Below are 19408 nucleotides of genomic sequence, written 5' to 3'. Positions count from 1 at the left end.
TTCTCCTCACTTCAGGAAATTCCAAGTGAGAAGAAAAAATACAGTTTAATGTCCCTATAGAGCCAGGATGCTTGCATGATGATAATTTTTTTTGAAAGGTTGCTGCAAAGGAATTTCCATGTTTCATTTAACAACCTTCTCTTAAAAACTTAGTTTAACCAATTTCTAATTTATCTGCACTTTTACAACTTCCCAGTATAGTAAATTATATTTCAAGATTCAAAACTGATAAATAAAATGTGTCTTTCTAGAGGAATTAGGGAAGGTAAAAAGATGTTAAGAAAAATTAATTCAATTAACTATTGCACTTGTGTGAGAGGTATATAGCTATACAATGAAAGTAGCTCACTGATAAATGAAGGCATAACACAAGGATGTTCCATAATCTAGAGTTCAATGCTAAAAATGCCTTGTCTGCAGCTCTCAGAGGTTTCTTCTACTCTAATAGTTTCTGTGTCCATGACAAGTACAGGTGTCCTGGGGAGTTACAGATGGAGAGAGCATCTCAAAGCTAATCTGTACCCACACCACTGAGACCCTTGAATATTAAAACCAGGACCTTAGATGGACCCAGAGGCGAAAAGCAAAACAGCAGATGGTAAATAATGCTGTTGTCATTAGCTGGAGTTACTGTGTGGTGGTACCTAAAAAGACTCACAGATTCTAACTTTTATCTATCTTCCTTGATCTGGACATTCTGAAATAGTTTTCCTGTTGTCCCCTCTTGCCCTCCTATCTGACCCATTATGGGTAATATGGCAAGTAGCGAAGTAACCTTATTTAAGGCAAAATTGGCAACTTTAAGGGTGACCACTATATCTGATCATGAAGTAGAAAGAACCTTGACTATAATTAAGTGGGCATGCACATACAATATCATTATGTTCAGCATGATCTTCTCCAGCCTGTCAAATTCTTTAATGTTGTCTATATTAGTAGAACATGCTTGGCTTGATTTCTGGTTTAAATTTGGTAGTACAGGCAATGCAAGAAGAGGGAATTCAGACTCTGACAACCAAAAGAGAGTGGTGTGAACTTGCAAAACCTGCTTTATTTATGTGATCATATATGAGCATGCTGTACTGCAAAAAAAAGCCTTTCAAAGGACCTGGTGGCTTATGAATTTGCAGTAAAGAGAATTGGAGAAGTTATTTGCTGCAGTAATATCTTTTTTGCTCACATTAGTAAAGGCTCTAGTAATCCCATTTTGCTTTCATGACTTAAGTAGGGAGTTCATATTACCAGTTGCATTTATGATTCACATTTCTTTTTAAATTTTCAATTTCATCAACATTAATGCAGTAAAAAGAAAATAGACAAACTAGAGACAGACAGTGTGTCTGTCTGTAGTGGTGGCGATAAGCACACCCACAAGGGAAGAAAAAGTTTGTTGCTTTCTTTGAATGTTTGTTTTCATTAACTCTCAAAATAACACTTTAAAGTTCACGTCACCAAATGAAATGATGTTCCTTAAAAGAGAAAGTACAAGAGACAGAAGAATCTGTGAGTGAAAGATAGAGATTCTATCCCTGATTATGGTCACTATGTTTTTCTCCCATATAAAAACACTTAGGAAGAAATAAAGTTTTTGTAGAACTCCTCAGGTCAATAGTATAGGTTTATTTTGCCTTATGCACCATCGGATCAACATGCAAATGATACAATTGGTGTTAGGGGCGATGCCTGTTAAAGTTTTGAACTGGAAAGAGAAAGAAGTGTCTCTCTATAAACAGCTAAAATTGGTTGAAAGACTAATTCCTAATATAGTATTGTCATTAGAAATATGTTCACTTTTAAATACATGAGATGGTACTTGGCCCTGTTATTTCAGGATTTATGTATAGCTCCAATACATAGTACTTGTTAATCAGTATAAACAGAGAAGTGATAAACTATAGTTATCTCATTTAATGTATGTAAAAGGAGCCTTTTCATTCAATCATATATATGGGAAGAATTTCTTTGGCCCCTCTACAATATGCATCAAATTGATAAAGCATAATAAAGAGAATTTTCAGAGAGGTAAAGAATTCAATTCTCACTTGACACTAGCAACAGAAAAAGGTGAAATGCAGAAAATTTACAGTGTTTTTTATGCCAAATTTTGCATCCTTATGTTGAGTTTGTAAAGGTCAAATAACATTTGGAAATATTTGTAGAAATCATGGTTATTAGCTAAAAGTCCAAAAGAAAAGAAATTTAGTATATATTTTTTCTGTTGCTTTGGATGATTTCAGGATTATACTAATATACTCTTCTTTATGTTAGTCTCATCTTAAAATAAAATAAAATAAGATATAGAGAAGGGGACCAGACCTGTAAAGGTATTTAGGAGCCTAAAGATGAAGATGGGTAACTAGTGGAATATTCAAAAGTGCATATGTGCCTAAATCCAATCAAATAAATGAGCTTTAGGCACCTTAGCACTTCTGAAAATCACCACCCTGCACTTTAAGCAGGGAGGGGTTTGTCTGGCTGGCCGGGAGAAGAAGGCAATGCTTTCTGGCTTGGGGGGAGGAGAGGAGATGTAAAACTGCTGGAAGAGCAGTTGGCATGGTGGATGATTCACCCAGGGCTGGCTCCAGGTTTTATGCCGCCCCAAGCAGTGAGGGAGCTCAGGAAAACAGGCTGGTTACCCCCCGGCCCAGAGACAGGGAAGGGCAGGCAGAGGCAAATTACACAGAAAGGGGACAGTGGAAAGAAGAGGAACTAGCATCCCCTGCCCAGATACTTCCACCCACAGGCAGGCTGGAAGCTGCAATTGGGGAGGGTGAATTTGCAAGCGATGCTAGTCAGCTTCTGAAACAATCAATTTGCATGGGGGAGGAGGGGAGAAGGGGAGAAGGAGGCAAGGAAATGTAATTGTTTCATGTACTAGCCATGCTGCAAGTGGATGTGTGAGGCTGCAGTTCTTTCTGGTTGTGAGCAAATGGTCAGTAAAATGGTTTCTGAGGTTTTCTCCACAGCATTACAGTGCTTCCAAAGGGCACAAGGTCACCCATAACCAGAATGTTCTCTTCCACGGAAGGCAAGGGATGGCGGTAATGCTGATCCCAGGGGTGAGTGTGATCTGAACCACACAGAGGTTGGGGGGCATGGATGGCAGAGGTGGTATCAGGCCATGCTCAACCAGTCACTCAGTGACTTCACCTTAGGGGGACAGGAGCAGGGCTGGTGCAAGGATGTTTCACGCCCTAGGTGAAATTTCCACCTTGTGCCCTCCCCCGTCCCCGAGCCCCCGCCCTGAGGCGCCCTTCCCCCACGGCAGCTCCCTCCCTCTGCCCTGAGGCGCTCCCCCATGGCAGCTCCCCACCTCCCACCCTCCGCCCTGAGGCACCCCCCTGCCCCAGCTCACCCCTGCTCTGCCTCCTCCCCGAGCATGCCATCGCTGCTTCACTTCTCCCGCCTCCCAGGCTTGCAGTGCCAATCAGCTTAGGCGCCGCAGGCCTGGGAGGTGAGAGAAGTGAAGCAGCCATGGCGTGGTTGGGGAGGAGGCAGGGCAGGGGTGAGTTGGGACGGGGAGTTCCCCTGCATGCCGTTCCCCCCCCCTTATTTGCTGCAGGTGGCCCTCCCTGCGCTCCCCTGGACCAGCTCCCTCTGCCTAAATGCTGGTGGCGATCAGGGCTGCCAAAGATCCGGCCACTGCGGTCACTGCCAAAGAAAATGTCGCCTCCCAAACCCTAGCGCCCTAGGTGACCACCTAGGTCACCTAAATGGTTGCACCGGCCCTGGACAGGAGTCAGCCTATTGGGGAAATAAATACTCTGGGCCCAGCACTGGGAGGTCCAGAAGCCGCACCTTCAGTGGGGGCACTAATGGTATGACACGTGTGCTGCAAGCTAATTTGCATTTACTACAGCAGCTTCAGGCAGCTAGGTGTGCTGAGTCTGCATGGGGTCACAGGGCAGGCCCAACATGGGTTCACGTTTGGGCAGCAGGATGGGGCAGGCCCCCAGCAAGGGTTGCAAAGCCCATGTTGGAAATGAAACACCTGGGCACTCATCGGCCATCAGGGCAGGTAACCTCATGGGACAGAGTAGATACTCCGGGGGGGGTCTATGGGGGAGCAGGGCTCTGTGGAACTCCCTCCATACAGTCCTGAGTACGGTTATGCCAGGGTGGCTGACCAGATGGGAAGTCACCTTCTCAGTACAACTAAATATAAAATCCTGAGAGGCAAATATGTGGATATATTATCCCTAATGCACTGGGAGGTGTTGACAGACAGTAAACATGGGCAAGGCAAGCAAAATAGCGATCTGCCCAAGAGGCCAAGGGTGCCTAAAACATGAGAAAATTGGGAAGCTGCCTTCTTCATCTATGCGAGTGTTATAGTACAGGCCTACCCACAGAGGAGCCCTGCCTTGGTTAAGTATATGGCTATAATTAGGAGAGCACATAAGCTGTTTGGGGGCATGTCTGGTTTAATTATAATTATCTGTTTCAATTAAGAGCAGCAACACAAACTGGGATAAGGTGGCATCACACACTGTGGTTGCAGTGGATGACACTAAGGGTGCCAAGGGTTCGTTCGTACCGCAACAAGTTCAGGACGGGCCCCAGGCACGTAATAGTATTTGCTGGCCATTTAATGATGGTGGTTGTTTTTGCAACCCCTGTAGATACAGGCATGTTTGCAAGACGACTACTGCCGGCAATTATATTTCAACAAGGCTATGCCCATGGGCTGTTCAGTATCCTGTGCAGCTTTTCAGAAATTCAGTACGATGTTGCACTGGGCAGTGGTGCGGTCAGCGGGACTAAACCAAGTAGTGCATTATTTGGATCATATTTTTGTTCGCAGATGGACACATTTCAAGCTCTGGCTAAATAGTTGGGGATACCCCTAGCAAAGGAGAAAACATAAGGGTCTTCCACTACATTGACTTACCTGGACATTCAGCGGGACACCGGGGAGGGCGTATCTCGGCTCCCTCAGGATAAACTTCAGGAGCTAATGGGGTTGCTCCAGAGAGCACTGGGGGCTTTAAAAAAAAAGAAAAAAACAAGCTCAAGCTGCAAGAACTGCAATCCATTCTGGGGCACCTGAACTTTGCTTGCAGGATTGTTGCCCCATTTTGTGCACTGCGGGCAGCAACAATGGCTGGCAGAGCCAGGCCACACCATTACATACCAGTCACTAGACATATTAAGGAACACTTCAGGGTGTGGAAAGTTTTCTGAGTTGATTTAATGGGGTATCATTGTGGAGGAAGCAATGGTTATTACAAAGAGGGTTAAAAATCCACTCAGATGTGACAGGGAGTGCAGGTTTTGGGATGTTTTATCAAGGCAAATAGTGTGCACAAAATGGCCTGCCACCTGGACACAAAATGGGGTTGTGCGTGACATGACCTTCTTGGAATTTTTCCCCATTTTCATTGCAGTGGTCATTTGGGGATGGGAGCTGCCTAATATAAGGGTGTGCTTCTGCTGCGACACCACGGCAGTGGTACAGGTTATCAGTCACCAAACATCCAGATCACACAGGGTTATGAAGTTGGTAAAGGCGTTTGTTCTACCATGCTTAACCGTCAACATCTGTTTTTCTTCCAAGCACATGCCGGGCATGGATAATGGCATAGCAGACACCTTGTCTCATTTTCAGTTTAACAGATTTCGTGAGCTTGCAACAGGGGCTAGCAGTGAACTTGAGCTATCTGAAACCTCGGGATGTGATGTGATCGGCAGAATGGAGATTTTGGCTTCAGCTTACAAGTTGTTTATTTCGTTTTCTTTTCAGGAGTCTTGTCAATTCAAGGATCCAGAGAAGGGGTTGCCTATGCGGCCCTCCATGGAGGCGGTTCTTTTAGTACCGGGTCAAGGACAATGCAGTTGCTGGTGCCACATAATGATCAGACATGGGACAATGGATCCTTTATCCCCAGTAGGGCTACTAGGAAAAGGCCATTTAGAGATGTCTGGGAACCCGGATGGGTGTGGGCAGAAGGCAGCCAAGTTAATGGCTGGTGCCTCCTTGTGGTGGATGTTAAGTGCAAGTGCTCCATAAATTAAGTCACAAAAGAACAGAAAATGACTTGGAAAAGGAATTAAGGAGAGGTGCTTGGTAATTGAGCAAGCTGGGGGCAGTTGGGGACTACTATGATTTGTACAGCAGGGAGCCAACCCCCACATCATTATAGTCCTCCTTAACCCCTCCTACGAGGGGGATGGTCAGTAAGGTCCCTGCAAGAAAATTTCTGGAGGGACCTGGATGAAAAAGGAGGGGGGTGGGGGTGGAACTGTGGAAGCCCCCTCCCGGAATTGGCAAGTTACCAGCAGTGGATCTGCTGGAGGGACATAAATTTTGCACCTGCACTGTACACATTTTATCCATTGAGTTAGTCCCAGACATCTGACTAATAATAAAGTTGTGGCCTGATTGAACCCATATCTAATGTCTCCTGTCATTCTTTCAGCATAGCCAGACAATCCTGATACATGTGTATTTGCATCTTCAGGATCCATTTAAATAATTTTAACAATCTGGCCCAAGAAAGGGAAGAGTATAAGCCAATTACTAGCTACAATCATGATGAAGCTGTCCTTTACTATGAAGTGTGACAAAGTCAGACTTGACAGCTGTAAGAGAGTGGTGGAAGGAGGACATGTCAGGTGTAGAATGGTGAAAACTCTTTTCCCTAGGAACTGAAAAGAGGTTATCTCAGGTTAATAAGACACCTGAGTCCAATTAAGAGCTGCCAGTAACCTTTAAAAAAAGCCCTCATTTGGTGAGAGAAAGAGAGAGGGGGGAGGCAAGAGGGACGAGGAACAAGCTGTAGCAGGTTAGGGACAGCAGGAGAAAACGTTTATCCTAGATAGAAGATGGTTCCCATCTTTATAGGGGAAATAATTAAGTTAACTTCTGTTTGGGGAAAGACTGGCAGCCAGAAACCAGTGTAAAAAGGTAACACTTCAGGGAGGAGGTAAGGAAGTGTATTTCTTTGGAGTTGTGAGTTTATTTTTGCTTACGAGAACTACTCGGGCCTACCCTGAGGGTCACCTTGTAAATATTGAAAAAATAAGAAGAACTAAAAACCTCCAGAGCAGGACTGATTTACTCCAGGCCCCACCATCAGAGGGAGAACTTCTGAGGCTGACCAGATGAAGGAGGTGCCTTGCCACAATACTGATGCCCAGTTAAATACATCATGAAGTTTTTATACCTTCCTTGACGCCTTCATCAGTGGCCACTACTGGAGTAGGGGTTTACAGCTGTGTAATTTGCACATTCAAATATCCAATTGACTTCTCTGGAAGTTTTAGATGCATAAAGAATTCAGGACTAGGTCTCAAAATGGGCACTTACTGTTTTCTAGTTAGGCAATTCTTATTTTCTTGCATATTATTGTTCTTCATTTCCTTCTTAGTACATCTCATTCTCTATTCTGATCATTGTAGCAAACTACAGTGAGTTGTCACTGATGGTGCCTAGACCTTTTTCTTGACAGTTTTCAGTAAATGCAGAATCTGAACCTAAAATGGCAATTGAGTCAACTGATTGCACACAATATTCCAGTATTAAAAAATGTATTAAGTAAGACTTTTTATGAAAGCCTGTAACACTTGGGGTGATTGTTAAATGTATGCATTAGCACTATATGAGAATTATGGATACTCACTGATATGCTTCAAAGTTTGTGACCAAACACAGGGAAAAATAGGTTTTCTTCTAGACAGAGGTATCTACTTGTCTCCAATGTAAATTAAGTATTATGGAAGCCTCAGTTACATGCCCATCAGCTAGGGGATAGAAAGTCAACAAGAAGGGAAGAACTGCCTTTCTTCCTCTTCAAACGGGATAGATGAACTTTCAGAATGTAAGCAAAAACAGAAAACCATTTTGGTATCTATGACTGGCCACATCCAAAAGGCCAGAGCTCTTGTACCTCTGATAAAATTGAATCTTTCAACCAAGGTGGTTGAAGTCTCTGGGAACTGATTATAGGTGAAAAATGTGCTTAGGCAAGGACTGAAACTTGCTGAAGTTCAGTTTTAGTCTTAGAATAATATTTTTCCTTTTGTTTGTTACTCCTTACACTTGTTATCACTTACGTGAATGACTTTTGTTTAATTAACTTCTTCGGTGCACTGATTGAAGGGAAGGGTGTATTAACCCCATTTAAGCAAACAAGCTGCAATATATTATATTGTCTGTTTAAAAGAGCAACAAATTCACTTATATGAGTGTTTAGAAAGGGGGCTGGATGCTGCTGGGAGACATCTCTGGGGAACTCAGGAGTTGGGGTTCACTGTTAGTTACCTGCAAGGCAAGGCTTGGACTGGCAGAGTCCAAGGCAGGCTAGCTTATGTTCCAGGGAGTTGTCACATAGTTTAGCAGTAGCAAAACTTGACTAACTTAAATAAGATAGGGAACTAAATAAACACCATCTGAAACTGGTAAATAAAAATATATCTATAATATTCAGTATTTAACTTAATGTTTGCTGTTTACACCAGAGATTCTTCATCTTCTTTCCCAAACATAATGTACATCTCTACAAAGAGTACAGTGGATATTAACTGAGGTATACTCCTGGGACTTCTAAATACGTCTAAACACTATGAGTGAAATGCTGACTTCACTGAAGTCAATGATAAAACTCCAATTGTCTTCAGTGAGGCCAACAGTTCATTCCAACAACTTCAGTAGAAAAGGTTGTATACACTTCAAGTTATTTGTTCATTCATTCATGTGTGCATAGGAGCTTGCATGCAAGAGACACTTCATCATTGGGTACATACTCACCCAGTTATAGAGCTTGGCATAAATTTCCCATGCTGTTACAATTACAAAAATTTGGGGAGTGGGAGTAAATTAGAAATGCAAATACATGCACATATTTGCATGCTCATTTCCACAGTGGACCTTTTGAAAGTCAGGCCCACAAGCTTGGGTCAAAAACCAGGTCAACAACATGCTGAAAAAAGAAAGAAAATAGAACAGGTAAAGTGAATCCTGCTTTTTACTGGTAGGAGTCAAGCTTGAAGAAAAGAGAGCAGTGTTGTGCACTTTAAAAAGGAGCAGTGGGCATCTTAGATGAGTATGTGCTCCAAATGGCAGTGTGTGTACTGGCCAATTGGTGACGGCCAGTAGAACAAACAGAATGTGTATATAGATATGCATACACATCTACACAATTTAATATTTAGAGAGAGAGAGAGAGAATTTCAATTAAACCTTGTTTTCAACCCTCACATATTGCCTTTGCAAGAACATTTGAGTGCTCTAGCGTAAGTACCCACTGCATGCATAAGAGCAAATTTTGAGTTCAAATATTCAACTATTTCCCATAGTCTAACTGCAAATTGTGCTATTTTGCTTAGTGGCATATGTATCACTAAGAAGAGGACTATGTGACTTAGGTAATTTAACAGCACAACACAAATTCCAAATATTTGCAAAAAATATATATATTCAGGAGCTATTCAGGAAGGACAAACCATTACTTGACAAAAATAACGGGTAAAAAGTTAACAAAATTGTGTACTCTTCTAACAAACAGAAAAGGCTGTGAAGTTCAATGAATAGATTACTTTTTATGAGTTATTTACTCAGCCCTACCATCCTTATCCACAACCCCTTCTGGTGAATAGGCATAGGTTAGATAACCTAGCCCTACTTTAGCACTATGAGGATTAGGTAAGAAGCCTACCCTACTACTCCTCGGGGACCGGGGTGACACGAGGTGGCAGAGTTAAAAGAAATTTCTGCAAAAGTGAAGATGATCTTTCACTTTTGCAGCATCACAATACAGGCAGGGTATGTCCCTTATTATGGAAAAATTAGGTTTTTTTCTTTCAATTTGGTGACCCTATTACAATTCAAACCATAACAAAGTTCACAGTCAGAAGACCATAACAGGTACACTATGCATATGACTGCAGAAGCATAGACCTTGTATGAGACACTGTTCATATTAATATGTGATTAAATTTGAAAATCCATGTGTTTTTTGTTATGTGCACAAAGCAGTGAACTACAGTTGTACATTGTCTTTAATGCTCTGTCTATGCCCCCTTTCCTCGTGACACGACACTCAATCTTCATTATATGTAGAGTCTGTATGATAAAACCTGTCCCTCACTACAGCCAAGCAGTATATCGCTACAGCACATTAATTGCAAACTACTGTTCTAGTGCCTATATTCCCAGCAGAAAGTGAGAGTATGGAATTACTTTCTATATTTTGCTGAATTATAAAAAAGGTGATTGAAACATGTTCATTTGTCTGATTGCAGTCTGTCTTCTCCACGAATGTTTCAAGTGATAGATGCAGAGGTTGTTACAATGCCATGGGTCATGGAAACACTATTTTTACCACTGTACTACTACCATGCTTTTTCATTTTCTGTTTCAAGGAAACAAGCTATTGCAGACTAAAGATATTTTTATTCCACTTACATTTCCTTATATGATTACTTAATTTAGATAATCAACAGCTTTATAAATGGTAATAGAAATATACCAAAATGATTATGTATTATGACAGTTTTTTAAATGAAGTTACAAATGCATATCCAAATAAATAGAAAACTGTGCATGCTAAACATTTTAAGCATCTAATATACCTAGTAGCAATTACTGTGTATCAGAGATTAGTTAGCAATAGTTATGAAAGAGCCTTAAAGGGGTTGGGGTTTGTGCATGGTTCAGATGCTTATCTGGGGTCTGGTCTTCAATGGTTGTTTGATCGAGGCCTCATGCTTATTTAGACTACTCAAACTCCTTGGTTAAAATGACGGAGTTGTAATGATTGGTTTCACTCCTATTCCCAATCTCTCTACATAGCAGTCAAAATAACTGCAGCCCTCATGAGGGAGCAGGGTATTTGTGGTACAGACTCATTTACAATGAGTCATGTTCCTTTTATGGATGAATCCTATTAGACTAATATGGAAATCTGAGAGAAGAAAATCACTCATGAAAAGATATTATCTCACCCACTTGTGTCTCTAATAACTAATAATCCTTCCATTTTTCCAGATCTGTTTAGAATTCAGTAGGCTTGGGTGACTGTAGTTGCTTGGATAGTGAATGTGATATCATCTGCATATCCAAAAGTCCACGACTGGGTTGATGGCAGATCAGTGAGATAAATATTAGAGTGATGGTGCCAAGACAGACTCTAGTGGCAGCCCGTTAGTAGGTGAGGTCTACTGGTCTGTTCCATTAGAAACAAAACTTGTAGTTAGTGAGCATAACTGTCAATTGGTGGTAGTGTTCTGCAATGAAATTTATGTCACTTTGAAAAGCAGGCCATCATATGCCACTGAATCATATGCCAAGCACAGATCCACAAAGGCCACTGCTGTTATGAGCCCAAGTTGAATGCTGGCTTCGATATGGGTCCTTAGCACGATTACCTGATTGCAGATGCTTCATCCTCATATGAACCTGGATTGCTCTTTAGGAATGTAGTTCTCAAAGATGGGTGTAAGTCTCTGGAGTAGCATCTGTGATGCTGACAGGCTAGATGCCAGCACATGCCAGAGTCTCAGGGCAATTCACTTTTGTATGATCATCAAAGAAATGTTGAGCATAGTAATTCACTTGAATGATAATTTACTTCAATGGAAATGTGACAGATATTGTTTTCACTTATTTATAACCTTTTGATTGCTATTCATTACATTAAGTATATCCCTGTACTTGATTAACCCTAGGTCAGTATTACGATGAGAAACTTCATGAAAACTAATGAAGGATTGTTGTGGGCTATTACATTGCAATTTACATAGTGTATATCATGGTAATTAAGTTTACCCGTCAAACACAATTGGAGCCTTGGCAGTGTAAATCAAGGAGATTGCTAACTTCAAAACAATGGGAATTCACAAACTCAATCAGCATTCCTCACGCACAGCCAACAAAGTACAGAACTTGTCAGCTAGGTTTTTGTGTGTAAAAAAGATATAAAAGATGGATTCAAAGAAAGATCCTTCATTTCTGGACTGTTTGTATTCTAACAGAGTGGAATAACTAAGTAAGAAGGCAGAGATCCCCAGCATTATCCTGGGTAACCCTGAACATCTTTGGAGACTGGCAGATGACTACATCTCTGCTATCATTTTGCACTTACTAAACTTAGACCCGTTGATGTATTTTACCTGCTTTAACCTCTCAATAACTCTCATTTCTTTTTCTTGGCTAATAAGCTTTTAGTTAGTTTACTAGAGAAATTAGTTGTCAGCATTGTCTTTGCTGTGAGATCGAGAGTATCCATTGATAAGTGACTGACCTTTTGGGGTTGGGAGTAACCTGAAGTGATGTGATTGTTTTGGTTTTAATAACCTTTTATCACTAAGTTCAGTTTGTTTGGGCAGGAAGAAGGTTGGAGAGTCATAGGTGACTGTTTGTGATTCCATGGTAAGGCTAAGATAGTGATCCAGGAGTGCATGTTTGTTACTGGGTTGGTGAAATCCAATTACAGAATATATTATTTTGCCTAGGATTGATGTCATGCTGACAGATGTACAATACCCAGGTCATGCTGTTTACTATTTAAAAAAATAATGGCACAACATGAGCTTTCTTCCAGTCCTCTAGAATTTCCCAGTGTTCCAAGATGCATTGAAAATCAACTTTAATGGTCCAAAGAGATTCTTTTAAAGCGCTTGAAAGCAGGTTATCAGACCTGTTGATCTGAACATGTCTAACTTTAGTTGCTGCAGTTTAACATCTTCCTGAGTTAGTGCTGGAAGGGAAAGTATGTCGTCATTATCATGTGATACGAATACATCATCTGACTTGTTGCCAAATATAGAACAGAAATATTTATTGAGTCCATTACATTAGGCTTCATAGGTAGAAAGGGAATTTTCCCCTAATTTAGCAAAACAACTTTGATAATGAGCTCTCTGATATTTATAAAGAAAGAGAGGGGTCTGACGAAGTGGGTATTTGTTGCATCGCAGAGGAGCAGGGACAGAGTCTGACAACCCATGTGATCATAAGCAGAGAGTTCTTTATTCATTTCCAGCATACTCTTATATCCCATTATGGCAAGCAATCAGACAGTTGCTAATTGGTTAACAAAATATACACAGCCGCAGCTGTAACCCCATCCTAATTAACATCCTACACACCTGTTTGACTTATCATCCTATTTACAGTTAGCTGGCCGATGAGAGCGCGCCCAAGGTCAGCCCTTTATACACAATTCCCAGTGTTATCGGCTCGTCCCAGAAGCCTAAACAATCTCAGCATTTCACATTCTATTCCCAACAGGTATTCACCCACGAAAGCTCATGCTCCAATACTTCTGTTAGCCTATAAGGTGCCACAGGACTCTTTGTCGCTTTTTGTAAAGAAAGAGGTATATTTAGATGTTCTGTATGCGTACACTTCTAAATGATCATAAGAAAAGACCTACATTTTAAAAATGTATCAGTGTGAATCTGAGAGAGAGATCTCTGGCTTGATTCTAGGATGACTATTGCAGGAGATTTTTTAATGTGTTTAAATATATTAATCGGCTTACATTGTTAAAATCAGATAAAATAATTAGTAGCATTTCAGAAATTGCCATATTAATGTATTGGATAAACAATTACAGATGTTTTCATTCCCACTAGCTTTACAAAGAAATGTTGTTATGGAAACACCAGAAACGGAGGAAATAAAGGACTTACAGGTACACAAGGTTTCCATAGTATGACTAAGGACCTGGTCCTTAGTCCATTAAAGTCAAGAATCTCATTGACTTCAGTGGGCTTTGGATCTGATTATAAATCCCTAGCACGTTTCTGGCTACCTATTTTCTGAGTCCCTGAGCCATAGGTATAAGGATATGACTACGATGAATGCCATAGAAATTACTTGATGGATGGGTTACAAAGATTTTTGTCATCAAGTACATGCTTTTGATTCCCCCTGATTTCATTGGAATCTGCACAGGTGTATTGCTGAAGTCTGAATATGTCCCTAAATGAATGAATTTTCCCAAAAAATAGGAATAAAATCTGCTTCACAGAGGTAGAATGAAAAACCCAGCATTACAAAAGTGAGAGGGGTTTGGTTTGGTTTGGTTTCAAATTACATTATAGCTTATCCCACAATGAGTGAGTCTCAGTCAAAATGTATGAAACTTGGCAAGTCTTAACATACATTTTCACATACTAAGAGAGCATGAGACCAATACAAAGGCAGTTTTTATTTAGAATTTCATGGAAGTGGCTTGCTTCCCAAAGATTTGAACTCTGACTAACAAGCCTATTCATGGTCCTGAGCTTGCACCCTGCGGTTTATTCATTATGCTCACATCTGGCTCACTTTACTCCTTCCTGCTGTTGAGTTTCTTTGATTGCTTCATTTGGGCGTGAAATCAGGATGCAGCTGCAGGCATCGTCCCTGAGTACTCTGGTCCTGCAATAAAAATGGTCAGTTAAAATCAGCATGAATAAGTGGCACTTGGTCTACAGAAACAGTGAATGGGGGAATGGATTTGTAGCTTGTCTGACTCTTTTATTTAGAATTTTATGTTGAGGAAAACATCTTACATCAATGATTGATAAATTTCTGTGGGCTCAGTTAGGGCTTTGCTACAAGTCATGAAAAAATAGCAGCAGGTAGTGGTGCTGTCCCAGGAATAGACCAACAGTAGAGAGAAGGGACTAATCTATATCCAGATTGCTTCCTGTGCACTTGTATTGTGCAGCACAGTTAGAAGAGGGGGACAGAACCAAAACTCTTCTAAATCCCTTTTCCTCCGTCCCCTAACCCCCAGAAGGGGGTGCCTTCCTATTCTTGGTTCCTCTGTGAAGTAAGGTGGTGAGGCAAGTTGCAATCTCATTCTCATTACATAGAAACAAAAACCAAATTACAATGACCACAATATTTAATGTAATAATTTTGTGTGTGTGGTTCAACTAAACATCTCTGGTTAAGGCAGTCAATATTTAACAAGACGGCAATGCAAATATCCACATTACACCACTGTGTAACTTCTCATTTTTAAATGAGAGCAAAACTGCCACAAAACATTTCCTTTTAAAACTCGAAACATAGTCAGACAATATAAAACTATTTTAAACCAAACTCAAATAATGGGAAATAATGACAAATATCCATGCTCCAGTCTTTACAGAAACAAAACTATTCATTTTTAGGAAGTAAGGGATCAGCTGTAGCATCATTGTATGTAGTGCTCAGCTTAACAGATCCACCATGAAGTAATTACTTTTCTTTTATGTTCATTTAAAAAATTCAGCCCCTTCATGCTCAAGATATACATATTATCTTCTCTTCAACAATAGTATGGAATTTGGCTGGAAAAACTACTGGAGCCTTCTGGTCAGTGAAATATTTTCTGACCAGAGATTCAGGTTTGGCCATGAAAAACACTCTGAAAATTCCCTGGGGGTGAAGGAATCTTTATGTGGCATAAAGCCACTGTAGTGGTTCTATATCTCCACTGTGAAGGATGTATCTGAGAGAAAGAATATGTAATTAATGTGCCCTGCTAGTCCCCAGCTGTTCGACTGGTCCTTAGGCACATAATAGAATAGCCCATGATCTGACGACATTGATACCAATTTTGCCTGCACTGAGTATGGTTATGTCATGGCCAAAGATCTGGACCATTGTCTTTACACCCATATTAAAATTCATAGATAAAGGACCTGAGACATCCCTTCACTGTTTCCATCTTGATAAGACAGTCATCTTGAAGGTCTGCTGGTTCAAGGAAAGTAGAGATATTCACTACCTTGTTCAGGAAATCATGCAGAACACCAGTCGTGCAATCTCATTCACATGCTACTTTGTAGTTGGTTGGTTTAAGTCAACCAGCCTGCTATTATGTCAGGCACTCTCACAGATTCGCTGTGGTAGCAATAAAGTCATTGGAAGACCAATTGGTCAAAAAATGCTTTCACCGTGCAGTGGACTATTCCTAGACATGATGGATAATTCTGTCTTTCATGGTCACATTTTTTAGAGAGTAGCAGATATTGTTGCTGGCATTGGATCAAATAGTTGCTTCCCACAGTTCCTGAATTCCTTGATTTACTGTATTTTCAGACACAGAGTCAATCACTGTTCACTTTATAACAAGTGGAAGCAAAAGAAGGTATCTTCTCCCTTGAAAAAGTTTCACAGAAACACTGAACAGAATCAGTTATGTTCAGTGATTTATTACAACTCTGCCTAGTCATAAGAGGATCAATCAGCTGCTTTTTATGGTATGTCTGCAGAAGAGCTGGATATATCTACACAGCAGTGTGGGTGGATGGAATCATCCCGTGGGCACGAAATACATGCCTTACACACACACACATGACATGCATTGCGTGCCCACAAGATGTTTCCATCCAGCCCCCAAATGCACATGAATGATGTCATGTTGTATACCAAAACAGCAACCTCCGCACGATGTGACCTCATACACAGCAGAGGTTAAATTCTCTGGTTCAACTTTGTATTGTAAGGCTGCCTTGCTGCTAGGAAGTTTCAATGCAGTGTCATTGTCCACTGTGAGACCAGTCAATGGCTATAGAGAAAGTTAAGCTTACTTTTCTGGGAATGAGGAAAGAGGCTTGTGGGAGTTTTGCCATTTACTTCAATGGGGTAAGGATTTCACCCTCTGTGTTTTTCACTGGGAGAATTGCCAAAACTGAGCTCAAATTCCATTTGTGTAAAACTATCCCAGCTTCTAAGCACTCAAGAAGAATTTGGACTTCTGGTTGGATTAATTCCTCATTGGGAGAAAGATGTAAGGATGCAGACTTAAGATGATCTTTTGTAGTCTATTTTTATTTTCTTTTTGCAAATATCTGGGGTTTTCAAAGGTACATAAGGAAGTGAGTCACTCAGCTACTATTGAAATTCAGTGCGGTCTGAGTGCCTAACATCCCTAAACTCCCTTGAAAATCTCACCTATAGTTCCTATTAGTATTGGATGAAATTGGGCCCCAGGTGAAGACCCAGTACAAGATTTATGCACCACATAAGCCCTATTTTGAATGAGGTAAATATAATTTTGAAGAACTTTTAATAAAAATACGTTTGGTATTTCAAACCTGCCCTTCTGGTGACTTGATCCTGTTCATTTGAGTGAGAATTATTTGAGAGCAGTAATAGCTAAATACCAAACTTCAGTAATCATCTTGTGTTCAAGGTAAGCAAATATTACTTGTTAACAATACATTAATTAAGTAGATTACTTGGCAGCAAGGTTCTTTCCTTCAATCAATGTATTCACTTGGCTAGATTTAATCTTCTACTTTCCATTATTTCAGTTACAGTTAATTAATGTTTGGCACACCATGTTCTCAACCCAGGAGCTGTCAAACCACGTCGTTTACTATTGCTCATGCAATGCATTCACCTTTTAAAGAAAAGAGGACTTAGGAGTGAACTACTAATTCCCCTTTCACCAGGAATACAGATGAACTAGATACCAGATATAGTCTTGGTTCAGTCAATTTAAATCCACTTGTGCTCACTGAAAATTTAAAATCTATGGACAAATTTAAAAGTTTTTTGTTACTTTAAATTTGTGTTCCAACTGAGACTAAGATGTCCTGAAGCTAGGAAAATTGTGTTTGTGCTGTGATGTCATCTCCACCTCTAGTGCAGATGTAAAGGACTAAAACTTGCCTCTAGGGTATAAACACATGCACCACAAATGCAATGATCAAACATATCTCTTTCTCTCAGAAGACTAATTCCTATATTTGCTGCACAAAAATCTGTCAGAAATTCTTTGTTAGCTCTTGCAGAAAGTACATATGTGCATTTGCTATTTTGAAGGCAGTAGAAACCTCTGAAAAACTTCTACATATCGCTCCATTCCCCCCCCCATTGATATGTACCTTGTTTTTCTGAGCAGCATCCCTTGTAAAGAGGCTGAATGACAAGAAGAGAAAGGGAACACTTGATGCAATGCCTTAATCATAATAAAAGCTTTTCAGGGGAGAGAAAGGTAAAAGACATAGTTGAGAGCCAATGCTCACCAAAGAACAGAAGTAAACTCCAAAATTACTTATATTTCAGCAATCCAAACTATTCCTAAAGCTAATTATTAATAAATCGCATCACAGCAATGAAAATATGAGTATTCATAGTAATTAATCAGGAGTTCTCATTTAAAATGCATAAGACTCACTGTTAGCAAGTAAAAATACCAAGGGCCATATTGAGGCATCCTGCCAAACTGAACAAGTCAGGGGGCAAGGAGGTAGGGTAGGAATTTGCAAAGGCATAACGGTCATCTTTGCACTCTGTGCCTTATGGGGCACTGCATGCAAAGCCAGTCTCCTGGTGTGAGTTATAGTAGCCTTAGGGCTTCTCTAATTATGCAGGCTGCAAATGGCCCAAATATCCATTAGGGTTGGTAACATATCCTGTCCATAACATTTTCTTCCGGCCACAAGCACTATGCTAAAGAGCTTTTTGCCAGTGCCAGACCATGAAAAAAATTATCTTCCGCTGGGGTGATCTTCCCAATGCCAAAATTGCCAGCTGTATGGACAGATCCCACTTATAGTGGTTGCAAAGAAGAACTGCACTGGATTTGTACAGAAGGGAAGATCTTAATTCTGCAGATGGATCAGGTTTTTATTATTGTAGTATCTGACTGCCTCCCTTGTAAAATCAATGAGAATAGCAAAGTCCCTAGTGGACTTAATAGAGTCTCCACACTTTTCCTTTTGAGGGTAAAAGATTTTTGACCAAAGAGGTTTAGCAAAATTTCCTAAAGATGTCAGAATCTGGATTTGCTGGATCTCCTCTGGAAACTTGTTCCACAGTCGGATCCTGTTGAGTGAGAATGCTTTAATCCGAGCTCTCATGCACTTTGCCCTTGGCTTTGTGACCTGCACCATTGTTGAGCAGCACAGTTGTCACAATGGTTCATAGACCAACAATGTTTAATGTAGCTGTTGCTTCATGCATTAATTGATTTGAACATTGGGACCAAAATTTTCAACTGTTACAAGGAGCTGATTGGGAGGTAGTGGAGAGACTTCAGCACAGACCTGATGTGCTTATGGAGGCCTAAACCACAGAGAAGGCAGGCAGCCACATTTAGTACCAGCTGGGGCTTGTGCATCTTCTTTACATTTAGCTTTTGATACAATGAGTTACTAGTCCAGAGATGACAAATGCATAGATCCTAGTGGCTAGGTCCTTATGTGGGAAGAAGGGATGAAATTTCTTAGCAATCTGGAGATGAAAAAGACATTTTTCATGATATATGGTCATCCTAGCTTAGTGAGGAGTCAAACAAGACTTCAAGGTTTCACACCATTTTGCCAATATAGGCTATATACCTTCAGTGGAAGGTGGAGAGAAGGTCTGGAAAGTTCTTCAAAGTGTTTGCCCTTTACAACTATTATCACTTCTGTCTTTCCTGGATTCAGCTTGAGACAGCTGTTCTTCATCCTACTAGTGGCAATTGCTGCA

The sequence above is a fragment of the Mauremys mutica genome, chromosome 8, assembly GCF_020497125.1.
Source record: "Mauremys mutica isolate MM-2020 ecotype Southern chromosome 8, ASM2049712v1, whole genome shotgun sequence".
Lineage (NCBI taxonomy): Eukaryota > Metazoa > Chordata > Testudines > Geoemydidae > Mauremys > Mauremys mutica.
The sequence above is the reverse complement of the archived record's forward strand: the minus strand, read 5'-3'. Positions refer to the sequence as shown.